Here is a 16,020-nt window from a genome sequence, read left to right on the forward strand (position 1 = left end):
TGTTGCTGCTGTTGTTTTTTTGACAGATAGAGACACAGCGAGAGAGGGAACACAAGCAGGGGGAGTGGGAGAGGGAGAAGCAGGCCTCCCGCTAAGCAGGCCTCCTGCTGAGCAGGGAGCCCCATGTGGGGCTCGATCCCAGGACCCTGGGATCATGACCTGAGCCGAAGGCAGATGCTTAACCACTGAGCCACCCAGGCGCCCCTCCAGCTCTGTTTTTAAGCCAACTAAATGACTCAGAGCTATCAGAAGCCTACTCAGTCATCAGAAACATGCAGCCTAAGCAAGTACCTCATCCAGATCCCGCAAGTCCTATCTTATCTTTTCTCACTTCTCCTGTGAATGTTATTGCTCAGGGATCAAACTTGCTGGCTCTTGCATGCCTGAACCTGGGTCCGATTTTCGTCCAGAGCTGCTGTTAAAATAATGTTGGGCAGCTGTTTTCATGGTGGTCTCACAGTTATCAGGAGAGTGGGGCATTTGGTTGTTCCTTTATGTGTCTTGTTTGCTTGTCTGTCTTAGAGATTCTGCTATCTCCTGATACCTGTTTGCTACTGGATCATGAGGTAATCGTCAAACTTGGCTGCTCTGACACTCGGAGTTGAAAACTACCCGTTACATCCTATCTCCCTGATTTGTTAACTTTTCCAACTGCTGCTAGAACGTCATGTTGTTTGTCTTCTGTTCTATATTTTCTTTTGTCAGTTCTTTGTAGGTCTTTGTATTGAAAGAAAGAGAAAAGCCCTTTCCTTTCTTTAGAAAAGACAGATAGGTACATTATCTATTACTGTATAACAAACCACACAAAACTTAGTGGATTGAAACAACAATTTATTATTGCTCCACATTTTTGTCAAGGTTCTTCTGCTGATCTCACCAAGGTGCACTCATGCAGTTGCAATCATCTGTGACTTCAGCTGGGCCTGGATGGTCTAAGACAACTTCTCAATCATGTCTAGGGTCTCAGCAGGGACGACTGGACTCCTAGGCCAGCTGGGCCTCTCTCCGTGTGTTTCATGCTGGCTTCACACTGCGGCAGGAGTGTTCAGAGAGGGTGAGACTCAATGCACAAATGCTTATCAAGCCACTGCTTGTGTGGATTTGCTGATATCTATCAGGAACAATTCACACAGCCAAGTCCAGTGTCAATGTGGAAGAGATATGTAAGACATACAGAGAAGTGTGAATCAGAGGGATAAGATGAGGAAATTAGTCTTTTATAACACTCTGCTTATATTGGTAGCTCTTTCTGTAGCTGGACTGATTTCCTCTCATTATCTCTCTCTTTTGGGAACTTTTCAAGATTAGTTGATGATAAAGATCTATTGCTTGTGCACACTATAGGGATATTCAGTACAAAATGACCTATCTTCAAAGGGAAGAAAACATGGAAAAATTAAAACTGGTTTTGTATAGCTTGTAAAATAGAGCTGGGCTTCTAAAATAGCTTTGCTTGTTGTGCATTCTAATTTTGTGAACAAGCTTGAATGTCATTGGAATGAGAATGACTGCTTCTGGCTTCTCTGGGGCACTGTGACATTCTGAGAAAACTCAAGGATTCAACGTGCATGGCTTTTGTTTTATTTTGTTTTGGTTCCTTCCTCTTGGAAAAGAAATAAGAAAGTCCCATGGAAATATACACAAATGAGCCAAGTAAAGATGTGAGGGAGAGCTTTGTGTAAACTACAATGAGGTGTTACAAAATCCCACAGTAGAACTTATAAGTTGACCCTGTCTGGAAGGTACCCTCCAAAAAGCACATAATAAAATATGAGGAAAAGCAACCTTACATTCTTCCAGAGTTCCCTTCCTTGCCCAGGGGTTTATAAGATTTGTCTACTAAATATGAAATATTTTCTAAACAAATGGCACATTTTTGTCTATTTCTCAAGAAAATTTTAAAATTTAATTATAAAGTCTTAAAATTTAAAGAAACTCCTGTTCTAGTTGACTTATAAAGACTAATAAAACATTCAATAATCTTTAGGAAGCAGACTAATGCTTTCAGTGTGCTGACAATTTATAAAAGCTTCAGAGGCTCGCTGATACTCTGTAACACAATGGAAGAGAAGAAGAGAGTATAAAGTAGAGGAGGAAGTGGAGAAGAAATTGGAGGAGAAGGAAGAGGAGGAGAAGGAGTTTCTTAACTGTAAATTAACAGTCTTGGTTACAAAGTTTCAAGAGAAGAGCCAGAGAAATACCAGTGGTTATCAGGCTGGAAAACAGTGGGGAGAAAATTATTTTATAAAACAGTACCTTTAGGGGTGCCCGGGTGGCTCAGTCGTTAAGCATCTGCCTTCGGCTCGGGTCATGGTCCCAGGGTCCTGGGATCGATCAAGCCCCGCATCGGGCTCCTTGCTCGGCGGGAAGCCTGCTTCTCCCTCTCCCACTCCCCCTGCTTGTGTTCCCTCTCTCTCGCTGTGTCTCTCTCTGTCAAATAAATAAATAAAATCTTAAAAAAAAAAAAAAACAGTACCTTTAAACAAATGTTTTAAAGCTTAAATAGTCGTATAAGTACAGGGGAGATAATTTAAGGGTAAGTTTAGGTTATATTTCTATCAAGGTGAATCTTTGGACAAATTAATGCGTTTTGTAATTTGGGTTTAAAAATAGTTATATGTTCTCCCTGATTTTAATATAGTGTGAAACATGTTAGCATAATATTGTTTTCTCATGGAAAGCCTAATTAATTCTAACTTTCTGGATTTCCTATACTGATTTTTTACTTCCATTTTTAAATGTTTAAAGTTATAAACATATAAAACTATGGGTCAACTATCTTTTGAAAGATTTACTCTTATAAACTTCAGACAACCACAAATCATACAGTCCTAGTATATCTGCTCATACTACCTATAAAAATTTTTAAATATCGTAGTTCTCTGAAGAATTAGACTGTGTTTAAGTTCAACTTCAAACAAGATTTGCAAAATCCCTGAGAACACAGACTAGTGTATAAATTAATTTAATTAAGTTAAAATAATCTTAGACTACCTGGATAATTCCTAAGTAGATCTAAATTCACAAAATATAGAAAACAAAAATAAGCAAACATATACATATGTATCTCTCTTATTTATATACATTCTACATTGGTCATTAGCTAATAGTTTAAAAGAGATATGCAAATAACTTTAGGTCATGCTAGTATTCATGGTCATGTTTGCACTTAATACTTTACAAATATAAAAGAGATGTAGAAGGGTACTCATAGAATATAAGCAACTTTCATTGGAGTCCTGCCAGGGCGAAATGCTGGTCTATGATAGCTCATTCTCAGTTACCTATTTCCTAGTTCTTCTGTGACTGAGAATTCAGAAGTTAGTTGCTTTGGTTAAAGATGGAGCTAAAATGGGTGATATACTCATTACAAAGAGAGATGAATATAAAGAGGATGAACGTGTTTTATCCCTTTGTTTATCAGGGAAACTTTTAAAATTTTATTAAGATGAATTAAACATAATATATACAATATCTTACATATTAATAAGGCAAGTATATCTTAAAGCTAAAGTTAGAAGTTTTAAATTTGTCATTTAACCATGTGTATTTAAGTATGTTTCCAAAAATGTACATATAAAGGTAATAAATTAGTAAACAAAAATATTTTTTTAAAGATTGTATTTATTTATTTGAGAGAGATGAGTGAGCAAGAGAGCACAAGCCAGGGGCAGAGAGGCAGAGGGAGAAGCAGGCTCCTTGCCGTGCAGGAAGCCTGACTCGGGGCTCAATCCCAGGACCCTGGGATCACGACCTGAGCCAAAGGCAGATGCTTAACCAACTGAGCCACCCAAGCACCCCTAAAGAAAAATATTTTTTAAAGTGGTAATAATTCAGATACCTGGTCTCTGACTATATTTTCTGTGTTTTTCCCCATCTGGGCTATAATTGACATACATTATCGTATAAGTTTAAGGTATGCAACGTGTTGATTTGGTAAATATATATTGCAAAATGATTACCACCATCATGTTAGCTAACACCTCCATCATGTCAAATAATACAAATTTCTTTTTGTGGTGAGAACATTTAAGATCTTCTCTCTTACCAACCTTCAAGTATATAATAAAGTATTACTAACTCTAATCACCATGTTATACATTAGATCCTCAGAACTTATTCATCTTATAAGTGGAAGTTTGTACTCTTTTTTTTTTGAAAATGATTTTTTACTTATTTGTTTGAGAGAGAGCACAGAAGGAGAGTGAGAGGGAGAAGCAGACTCCCCGCTGAGCAGGGAGCCCGATGTGGGGCTTGATCTCAGGACCTGAAGGAAGACACTTAACCGACTGAGCCACCCAGGCAACCCAAAGGAAGTTTGTACTCTGTAAACAGCATCTCCCCATTTCCTCCAACCCCCAGGCCCTGTAGTCTCTGTAGAGAAACACCACAGTCTCTGTTTCTGTGAGTTCACCTTTTTTTAGATCACACATGGAAGTGATATCATGCAATATGTATCTTTCTCTGACTGACTTCACTTAGTATAATACCTTCAAGTTCCATCTCTATTGTTACAAATGGTAGGATTTCCTTCTTCTTCATGGCTAAAAAATATTCATATATGTCTGTATGAATACATCTTTTATATCCATTCACCTGTTGACAGGTACTTAAGTTGTTTCCACATCTTGGCTATAGTGAATAAGACTGCGATGAACATGGGAGTACAGACATATGTTTGAGATCCTGTTTTCATTAAATTGGACATATACCCAGAAGTGGGATTACTGTCTCCTATGGTAGTCTTATTCTTAATTTTTTGAAAAACCTCCATACTGTTTCCCATAGTGGCTGCACCTATTTACAGTCTTACCAATAGTGCACAAGGTTTCCCTTTTCTTCACAACACTTAACTGCTGTCTTTGCAATGACAGCCATTCTAACAGGTGTGAGGTGACACCTCATTGTGGGTTTGATTTGCGTTTCCCTGATGATTAATGATGTTTGGCACCTTTTCATGTACCCGCCGGGCATTTGTGTGACTTCTTTGGGAAAATGTTTATTCAGTTCTTCTGCCCATTTTTTAATCAAAATGGTTTTTTATTCAGTTGTGTAAGTTCTTTATATATATTTGGATATTAACCCCTTATCAGATTTATGGTTTCTAGATATTTTCTCCCATTCCATAGGTTGTCTTTTTGTTTTGTTTATGGTTTCCTTCACTGTGTAGAAGTTTCTTTAGTTTGATATAGTAACACTATTTTTGCTTTTGTTGCCTTAGCTTTTGGTATCAAATCCAAAGACCAATGTTAAGGAGCTTACCATCTATGTTTTGTTCTAGGAATTATATGGTTTCAGTATGTTCAAATATTAACCCATTTTCACTTGATTTTTGTATATGGTGTAAGACAGGGCTCCAGTTTCATTCTTTTACGAGTGACTACACAGTTTCCCAAACACCATTTGTTGAAGAGACTTTCTCCCATAGTATATTCTCCTTTGTTGTAAATTAATTGACCATATAAGTGTGGGTTTACTTCCAGGCTCTCCATTCTGTTCCATTGATCAATGTGTCTGCTTTTACTCCAATGCCGTATTGTTTTATTATAATTTTGTAATATATTTGAAATCAGGAAGTATGATACCTCCAGATTTGTTCTTTCTTAAGATTGCTTTGGCTATGCAGAGTCTTTTGTGGTGCCATACAAATTTGAGTATTGTTTGTTTTATTTCCGTGGAAAAATTCCTTTGGAATTTTAATAGGGATTATGTTGAATCTATAGATTACTTTGCATTGTATGGATATTTTATGATATTAATTTCCAATACAGGAGCACAGAATTATCTTTCCATTTATTTGTGTCTTCTTCAATTTATTTCATCAATGTCTCATAGTTTTCATTGTATAAACATTTTGCCTCCTTGGTTAAATTTACTCCTAAGTATCTTATTCTTTTTGATGCTTTGTAAATGGGATTATTTTCTTAGTTTCTCTTCTCAATAGATCATTGTTAGTGTATAAAAACACAACTGATTTCCATGTATTAATTTTGTATCCGTAATCTTTACTAAATTCTGGTAGAGTTTTTAAGATTTTCTATATATAATTGTATCAGGAAAACTTGGTTCAGTTTACTTTCACACAAAACACACTTCTAATCACAAATATATATATGGTAAGTCTAGCTAAAGGTTTTTCTATTTTGATTATCTTTTCAAAAAAAAGAACAGCTCTTGGGACTCCTTGGTGGCTCAGTTAAGTGTCTGCCTTCGGCTCAGGTCATGATCCCAGGGTCCTGGGATTGAGTCCCATATCGGGCTCCTTGCTCAGCAAGGAGCCTGCTTCTCCCTCTGCCTGCCGTTCTCCTTGCTTGTGTTCTCTCCCCCCAACACTGACAAATAAATAAAGGAAATCTTTAAAAATAAAATATGAAAAAAAAAGAACAGCTCTTAATTTCATTGATCTTTTCTATTATCTTTGCCTCTATTCCATTTATTTCTACTCTGTCTTTGCTATTTCCTTCCTTCTACCAACTTGGGCTTAGTTTTTTCTGTTCTATTCCTTGAGGTGTAAAAGCTAGGTTGTTTATTTGAAATCTTTCTTTTATCTTAATGTAGGCACTTATTGCCATTAACTTCTCTCTTAACAACTGCTTTTGCTACATCCCCTAATTTTGGTATGTTCCATTTGTTCTGTCATCTGTCTCAATATATTTCTGGGGATTTCTCTTTTGACTTATTCTTTGATCCATTGGTTGTTCAGTAGCATGTGGTTTGAAATCCACATACTCATGAATTTTCCAGGTTTTTTCTTAAAATTGATTTCTAGTTTCATACCCTTGTATTTGGAAAAAATGCTTGATTTGATTTCAATCTTCTTAAATTTATGAAGACTTCTTTTGTGTCCTAATATATAATCCACCCTGGAGAATGTTCCATGTGCACTTGAGAAGAATGTGTATTCTGTTGCTGTTGGATGGAATGTTCTGTAAAAGTCTGTTAAGTCCACCTGGTCTAACACGTAATTTAAGACCTATGTTTCTTCATTGATTTGCTATCTGGATGATCTATCCATTGTTGAAAGTGGGATACTGAATTCTCCTACTATTGTTATATTGCTATTTCTCCATTCAGATCTGTTTTATTTGCTTTATATTTTTAAGTGCTCCTATGTTGTGCACATAATTATTTACAAATGTTATATCCTCTTGATGAATTGGCCCATTTATCATTATATAATGACCTTTTTGGTCTCTTGTCTGATGTAAGTATAGCTACCCCTGCTTTTTTTTGGTTTCCATTCACGTGGAATATCTTTTTCCATTCTTTCGGTTTCAGTCTATGTGTGTTCTTAAAGGTGAAATGTGTCTTATTTTTTTAATCCATCAGCCACTGAATTGGAGAATTTCATCCATTTACATTTAAAGTAATTGTTGATATAGATTTTTAAAAAGATTTTATTTTTATATAATCTCTGCACCCAACATGGGGCTCAAACTTACAACCCCAAGATCAAGAGTCGAACACTCTGCCAACTGAGCCCAGACAGGCACCCAGTAAATATAGACTTACTATTGCCATTTTGTTCATTGATTTTGGTTGTTCTATAATCCTTTTTGTTCCTTTCTTTCCTTCTTCCTTTATGATTTGATGATTTTCTAAGTCGTGTGTTTGGATTTCTTACTCTTTATCTTTTGTGTGTACACTATAGGTTTTAGTTTTGTGGTTGCCATAAGGCTTACATAAAGCATCTAACATTTATAACAGTCTATTTTAAGCTGATAACTACTTAACTTTGAACACACACAAAAGTTTACATTGTTACAGTCTATACCCCCTCCATATTTTTTTAAAGGATTTTTTATTTATTTATTTGACACAGAGAGTACAAGCAGGGGGGAGCAGCAGGGAGAGAGAGAAGCGGACCCCCTGCTAAGCAGAGAATCCTATGTGGGGCTCGATCCCAGGACTCTGGGATCATGACCTGAGCTGAAGGCAGACGCTTAACGACTGAGCCACCCAGGTGCCCTTACCCCTCCCCATTTTATGCTTTCAATGTTACAATTTAATCTTTTTACTTTGTGTATCTATTAACAAATTATTGTAGTTAGTTATTTTTAATGCTTTTGTATTTTAAGCTTCATTCTAAGTTGTAAGTCATTTACCCACCATGAGTAGTACAGTATTCTGAATTTAACTATATATTTACCTTTACCAGTTTTATACCTTCAAATGTTTTCCTGTTACTAATTAGCATCCTTTCATTTCAGCTTGAAGAACTCACTGTAACATTTCTTATGAGGCTGTAAGTGGTGATGAACTCCTTCAGCTTTTGCATGTCTGGAAAACTTTTCCTTTCCTTCAATTTTGAAGGACAACTTTGCCAGATAGAGTATTTTTGATTGGCAGTTTGGTTTCTTTTCTTAGCACTTTGAATATATCAGGCCACTTCTTTAAGGCCTGCAAAGTTACAGCTAAAAAATTTACTGATAGTCTTGGGGGTTCCCTTGTATGTAACAAGTTGTTTTCCTCTTGCTGCTTTTAACATTCTCTCCTTGTTGTTTTTGATGATTATAATGTGTCTCAGTGTGGTTCTCTTTGGATTAATCTTTTTTGCAACCCCTGTGCTTGAGAGAGTCTTAAAAGTCGGGGTGCTAGATGTGGGGTTCCAACCCATTACTCCTCAGGGAGAAACTAGGACTTCCTTCCTAATATATGGCACTGTGCCAGGGGTAAGTTTTATGGAGAGTGTGTCTCAGTCTTTCCTACCTGTTTTAATGTGGGTATTTTCTTGCTCACCTGAAGTGTGGGAGTCACTTTGCTAGTTTCTGGATTTCTCTCAGAGGCAATTGCTCCATGTGTAGCTGTTCATTCAGTATGTCTGTGGGATGAGGGGAATTCAAAGCCTCCCATGTTGCCTTCTTTAAATGCTAACCCACAATTTTCTGTGCTTTTGTTACCCTCCTGAATGACTTTTAAGTAAAAGTTCACTTCTGCAAAAGCTGTTTTTAACAATTATTGTTACTTGCTTTTAATATTTTTACTCTAAACTGAGAGGTTTTTTTTTTAAAAGATTTTATTTATTTATTTATTTATTTGACAGAGAGAGAGACAGAGAGAGAGGGAACACAAGCAGGGGGAGTGGGAGAGGGAGAAGCAGGCTTCCCGCTGAGCAGGGAGCCCGATGTGGGGCTTGATCCCAGGACCCTGGGACCATGACCCGAGCCAAAGGCAGACGCTTAACGACCGAGCCACCCAAGTGCCTCTAAACTGAGGGTTTTAAGGAATCTGAAATTTAATGTGTCTTTGCCTTATGAACATAGGCAAATCAATCAGTAACACTAAGATTTGCAGTGCCTGTGATATTGTCTTAAATAAAAGTTATAGATATTTCGTAATACATTAAGTTGTTGTAGAGAGCTTGAAATATCTTTTAGGATCATGCTATTTTGAAAGTATAATAGTTATTAGACATGAAGCTATATCAAAAGTGATTGTAGTCTTTCTGTCAAAAGATGACCCGCAATGTTGCTGAGATCTATTGGGCAACTTTGTGGCTAGTACTTGCTCAGCAGCAAAATGGTGACATCACATGTTTTTACAACGGTGACCCTGATATCTCTATAACTGCTTATTGACTAATGACATAAAATGTTACTATTTGGCAAAGATGGGCAGTTCACACGAGTGATCCCTAACCCCTAAGAAAGCATGGCTTTATGTAACAGCAATAGATGTGCACCCTATATGTATAGACCAGACAAGTTTGAACACATCTGGCAAGTAAGGTAACTTTTTAAGTGTTATTATTTCTACCTAGAATAAAATTACTGGTAAGGGATTGTACAGTATCACAGGTCATACAAGGTGTTGAATTTCTATGAATAACTGGGAGGAAGGTGTTAAAGCAGCTAGTCAGCCTTCCATTCACTTCCTTCAAAAAGGGGATAGGGAGGGCGCCTGGGTGGCTCAGTTGGTAAAGCGACTGCCTTCGGCTCAGGTCATGATCCTGGAGTCCCGGGATCGAGTCCCACATCAGGCTCCCTGCTCAGCAGGGAGTCTGCTTCTCCCTCTGACCCTCCTCCCTCTCATGCTCTCTGTCTCTCATTCTCTCTCTCGCAAATAAATAAAAAATAAAAAAAATAAAAAAAAGGGGATAGGGAATGGAGATCCCTGGGGGAAATAAAAGAAAGTTGGTGGTACAATCTAATCTGTCAACTGGTCCTCCAAGTCAATAGACTAATGATATTTGCTAGATGGAAGAGAACTTGTCCTTAGCAGAATATTCCTGATAAGGCCTAAAGTACATAGAATCAGGATCTATGAGGCATGTCTTCTTGGAGAATGTCACATAAACTATACAACTCAGTAAGATATAAAATAGAGATGCTTCAAAGTTGAAACACCAACCATGAGCAGCCCCACAAACCTCATTAAGGGCCCTTCTCTATCCTGAGGAAGAGCTGCATGTTTCAAGTGGGAACAAAAGACATGGGGAGCCTTGGAGTGTCTTAGTGTCCCCAAATCTCTCTGCTTCTTCTGAACCTCTAGATTGTATCCTTGAAATTTTTTAGTAAAGCTTGATACTAAGTAACATCTGTGGCTTGTGTAAGTCTTATTTATCAATTAAATCCTGTATGTTAGCTCAGTAGCAGTGGTTCTTTTTTTTTTTCAGATTTTTTAAATTTAAATTCAATTAATTAACATATCATGTATTATTGGTTTCAGAGGGTCTGTGATTCATAAGTCTTATATAATACCCAGTGTTCATTACATCACATGCCCTCCTTAATGTCCATCACCCGGTTACCCCATCCCTCCAGCAACCCTCAGTTTGTTTCCTATGATTAAGAGTCTCTTATGGTTTGTCTTCCTCTCTGGTTTCATCTTGTTTCATGTTTTCCTCTCTTCCCCTATGATCCTCTGCCTTGTTTCTTAAATTCCACGTATTAGTGAAGTCATATGATAATTGTCTTTCTCTGACTGACTTATTTCGCTTAGCAAAATACCCTCTAGTTACATCCATGTCGTTGCAAATGGAAAGATTTCGTTTTTGATGGCTGCATAATATTCCACTATATGTATATATGTGTATATATATACATATACATACACATATGTGTATATATATGTATACACATATATATGTGTATATATACACATATGTGTATATATATACACATATATACACACACATACACATATATATGTGTATATATATACACACACACATATATATACACACACACATATATATATACCATATCTTCTTTATCCATTCATCTGTCAATAGACATCTGGGCTCTTTCCATAGTTTGGCTATTGTGGACATTGCTGCTATAAACATTGGGGTGCACATGCCCCTTTGGATCACTACATTTGTATCTTTGGGGTAAATACCCAGTAGTGCAATTGCTGGGTTGTAGGGTAGTTCAGAGGTTCTTTCTTTTGTTTTTTTTTGCTCTTTTTTGGTATTCTGTCTATGTTATGTAATATTATAAGGGACACACATGTGTATTATACAAATAGCGCTTATGGATTTTTTGTCATGAGACTGTTACATATTTTTAAAATAATTATGTGAGTAAGCAAATGCTTTCAGACATGAGAACATTATTTTAGGAAAGCACAGAATACCACAAGACAACACATGAAACAATTGTCAAATTCCAGAAGGAGAGGTCAATATAACTGGTTTTCTTTTAAATTCCATGCATTTCATGTATGCATTTAAACATATTCTTGTTAGAAAATGTCTGGAGACTTCACTGAGTTGCCACAAAAGGTCTTTGACTCAAAAAAGTTGAGAATTCCTGCTTTAAGTCAAGACTAATTATTTCTTGCCTGTAGGCATATATGCCTACACATCTTAGTATAATGAAAATTCCTCTGACTACTCTTTTAGATACTGCTTTTGCCAAACTCAAACTACAAATTAGAAATAATAAAACTGTCAAGATGTCCTTTCTACTTCAACTATTTTTGATGTCTCCCAGACAGCCACTGATAACACTAAAATTTGGTTTTTTGCCATATAAAAGGAATAATGTTAAAATAATTCAATATATTTGCCATATTTTAATTAGTTCAATAACTATGATATAGTAACTATAACAAATAATCCAGACACCCTTTCTTGGGAGACAGGTGCCAACAAGGCATTTGCCATCTTAAATATATAGCCCCTGAATATTTGAGCATTCCTCACTATGCTAAACTCTGTAACTAAAGATGTGGTTGTGCTTTAGGGATACTTTTTTAAAAACTAGGAATTCATTATAAGCACATTACCTACCTGAGCATTTCCCTGGGCCCTATAGCTAAGAATTATCCACCTTATTTACATGTTGTTGCAAAGGCACCTAATTTAATTGAAACCTCTACAAATGTTGTTCTAGGTTAACCTCTCACTCTAGGGGTCTCTTGTGGGAGAAGTCTTTTCACTCTAAACAATATTCAACTCTTGTTGGCCAGCCAAATTACTACTTAAAAAATTTTTTTTGTCTGCTTCCCTCATAACTGACAAATGCTATCCAAATCTAAATCCAGCTGCTTTTTTTTCCCTTCCTGAAAAAGGTAAATCTCATGACTAACAGTTATTAAAAATCCAAGCATGCAATGTCCTGACTCTACTGATGTTTCTCCAGACAAAAATATGATACTTTTGGTGATGGATCTTAACTTAGAATTTATAAAGGTCTATGTTATGCTGCATATGCTATTCTTTCTAACAATCTGTGATTAATACTTCTTCATACCATAGTTCATTCTGCTCAGATAGCTGAACTGATAGCTTTAACACACTATGCCAACTTGCTAAAGGTTTAATAGTTAACATCTATGCTAATAAATATGCCTTCAAGTTGTTTATGATTTTGGTAGGCCATTGAAACAAACTCAGAAACCCCATTCAAAAATGGAAAATAAATTAATAAGTTACTAGAGTTAATCCAACATCTGAAGGGAATCTCAGTTGTTAAGACTGAGGTTCACACATAAGATAACTTTTAAGCTAAAGGTAACGACCTAAGCTATTACTCTGTGAAACCAACAGCCCACACTGATTTGTACATTATTAGCATCTAAAAGATAGCTGCCCAATCTCAGAAGGATTTATGCAAATCAAACAACGATTCTATCACCATAGAAGAAAAAAAGATATTGGTTATCTCAATCCCCATCATGCATGACAAGATGGACTTGGCATTTCACAGAAGGCAACTTGGTGATGCCTAAGTCCACCATCAGAACTTCTGTTTTCCTGTTAAATGAAAGCACCCATAATAGTAGGATGAATTGGACAAAACATTTCAAAAGTATTAGAATATACTACCTGACAGGCTCAATTAGTGACAAAACCTTATTTTATTTGCAATTCTAACCCAAGAAACAACTATAAAGGTAGGATAAACCTCAAGGACCATCTAAACATTTAGAAGTGGATAACATCCAGATGCCTAAATTAAAACTTTAAGTATATTTTAGAAATAATCTGAAATTTTCTCATTGGTTTATATTTTCTCTTGCCAAAAGATTAATCCTGCAGTTGTTGCAATAAAAATGTTCATGGGATCTGCATTCCTTACGTAAGGAATATATTCAATGCCCTGTAGAAATAGAGGAACTCACTTTACAGGTTAAAAACTTAAGGAATTATATAAGGTTCTCCCTTTTAAACAGAACTTCGGGGCGCCTGGGTGGCTCAGTCGGTTAAGTGTCTGCCTTCGGCTCAAGTAATGATCCCAGGGTCCTAAGATTGAGCCCCGCATCAGGCTCCCTGCTCAGCAAGGAGTCTGCTTCTCCCTCTGCCTGCCACTTCCCCTGCTTGTTCTCTTTCTTTCTCTCTCTCTCTTTATATTTATTATATAAATAAATAAAATCTTAAAAAAAATAAACAGAACTTCTTTGTCTATATAAGACAAGCCCTGGAAAGATAACCTAATATTGATTTAAAATCAAAACTGTTCAAATTTTCAGAGAAATTTAATATTCTATATTACATTCTAAATTGTCAGACACTGTCAAAAACCAGTATCACATACACAATTATATAACCAATGGATGCAAGCCACACATTTCAAGAGACACCATCAGACACAACCCTGTGTAGAGTATGCTTTCATTTGTGGCCCCCCCCCCAAAAAAAATACTAACTCCAAACTCCATTTTACAGATCAGGATACTGAGAAACAGATATGTGTTGAATATCTGAAAGGATACATAAGAAACTGGTGCTAATGGTGGCTGCTTCAGGGGATTGGAAGTAAGTGCTTAAATAAAAGGAAAAATTAATTTTTTCTGTTGTATTGTTTGAAGTTTTTTACCATGTGAATGTATTACTATGTGATTATCACAAAGAAAATGTGATGTAACTGATGGAAAGACCCAATGGTCACCACCAGAAGATGGAATATGGGAGCATATGGAGATGTTTCCACAAAGCAGAAGATAAACAAGCATGCTTCCAGACTGAAGTCCCTCCAAAAGCCTGGAAGCATCATTGTTGTCTCTTGCTTTGGATAATGGCTTCATTAGTTCCTATATACTTTGCCATTTGTGAAACTTTGAATCCTCTGAGTGTCTTCTGCCATTTTTCTGCCATATTGTGGTCCCACTGAGACAACAGGAATTACCTAATAGAAAAAAACAAGTTATTTTAATAGTCTAGGTAAGAGATAGTAAGCTATATTGGGGAAATGGTACTGGGGCTAATAAGATCATGAGATCATGACCTTAGCCGAAACCAAGAGTTGGACCCTTAACCAACTGTGCCACCCAGGCACCCCTTAAACATAATCTTTTAAATTAAATTTCCTATCCAATTTATTCCTCTGTTTTCTCTTGAGGGCTTGCACACTGGCAGGTAAAATACTGTCAATCAGGTGATGCTTCCTTAAATTTCATTTCTACTGGGGCACCTGGGTGGCTCAGTCAGTTGAGCATCTAACTCTTGATTTCGGCTCAGGTCATTATTTCAGGGTTGTGAGACGGAGCCCCGCGTCCAGCTCTGTGCTCAGCAGGGAGTCTGTTTGAGTTCTCTCTCTCTTTCCCTCTCCCTTTGCCCCTCCCCCCCCACTCTCTCTCTCAAATAAATAAATAAAATCTAAAATTTTTCATTTCTATTGATCTCCCAGTCCTTAATCTTGACCCAGTCTCCTTTTTGAATCCCAAGCCTGGTAGTTGGATTCCCTATACCTTAGGGCACTGTATTGATTACCTGCTTATGATCTATTCTCTCTACATCTAGTTTCCCATCTGGCTTTTCAAATACACTCCAACAAACTTTGCTCCAAAACCTGCTACTCTACCTGTCTCCTGGGGCAGCCCCTGGAGTTTCTCACCTTTAACTAGATAGCCTCATCCATTGTAGGACAAAAATGAGATCAAACCATCATTGCTGCCCCAACTTAGGAAGTGGTGGCTGAGATAGAGTCCTTTAATCCCTGGAAGCCAATATTTGGGAAATCTTGCCAATCTGAATAATGAAAGTTTCTCTAACTCTCTTGCTTTCAGAATCCCGATGTCATTATAAATCCTCCTCACTATATTCCCCACACTCCCAACACACACACACACACACACACACACACACACCCTTTTGCTGACACTCAGCCTTAACTGCTTGAGCAGTTTCTTCACTGTCTTGAGAACAGAAATAGAATCTCAAACATACCAGGAACTTCCCTAAACTCTCTACAAATCACCTCACCCTCCACGTTCATAGATGAGCAAAAGGTGCATCTATGCTGCAAACAGTAAAAGCTACAGATCTCTTTATTGAAGGTTAAACTATCAGGAGAAAAAAAAAAACACCAGCAAACCTATATAAAAATGTACAGCAAGAGATGAGAGCAATGTTCTGATGTCTAAGAAAGAAGATGATAAAATCACACAACTAATTTTTCTGCCAAAAACAAAAGAAAATATTAGAAAATATTTACTTTGTGTTCTCAAGAATATTTAGAGGACACTGGATTAATTAAACAAGAGTAATCGGATAAGAAGATGCCGGGGCAATGAAGTTTCTGTTAACTCATTGAGCATGTTTATGCAAATTACAAAAAAAAAAAAAGTGTCCCT

The 16,020-nt window shown here is 36.8% G+C and overlaps 1 long non-coding RNA gene across 1 annotated transcript; it reads right to left on the bottom strand.

The window, feature by feature from the left end:
* Positions 1–814: 814 nt before the first annotated feature.
* Positions 815–2,425, bottom strand: LOC145721109 (uncharacterized). Its single transcript, XR_014144575.1, has 2 exons — positions 2,257–2,425; positions 815–1,030 (listed from the first exon to the last, which is right to left on the bottom strand). It is a non-coding gene; the product is annotated as an uncharacterized LOC145721109 (long non-coding RNA).
* Positions 2,426–16,020: the final 13,595 nt, after the last annotated feature.

This window comes from Leptonychotes weddellii, chromosome 4 (genome assembly GCF_054177405.1).
Source record: "Leptonychotes weddellii isolate Sample4059 chromosome 4, ASM5417740v2, whole genome shotgun sequence".
Classification (NCBI taxonomy): domain Eukaryota; kingdom Metazoa; phylum Chordata; class Mammalia; order Carnivora; family Phocidae; genus Leptonychotes; species Leptonychotes weddellii.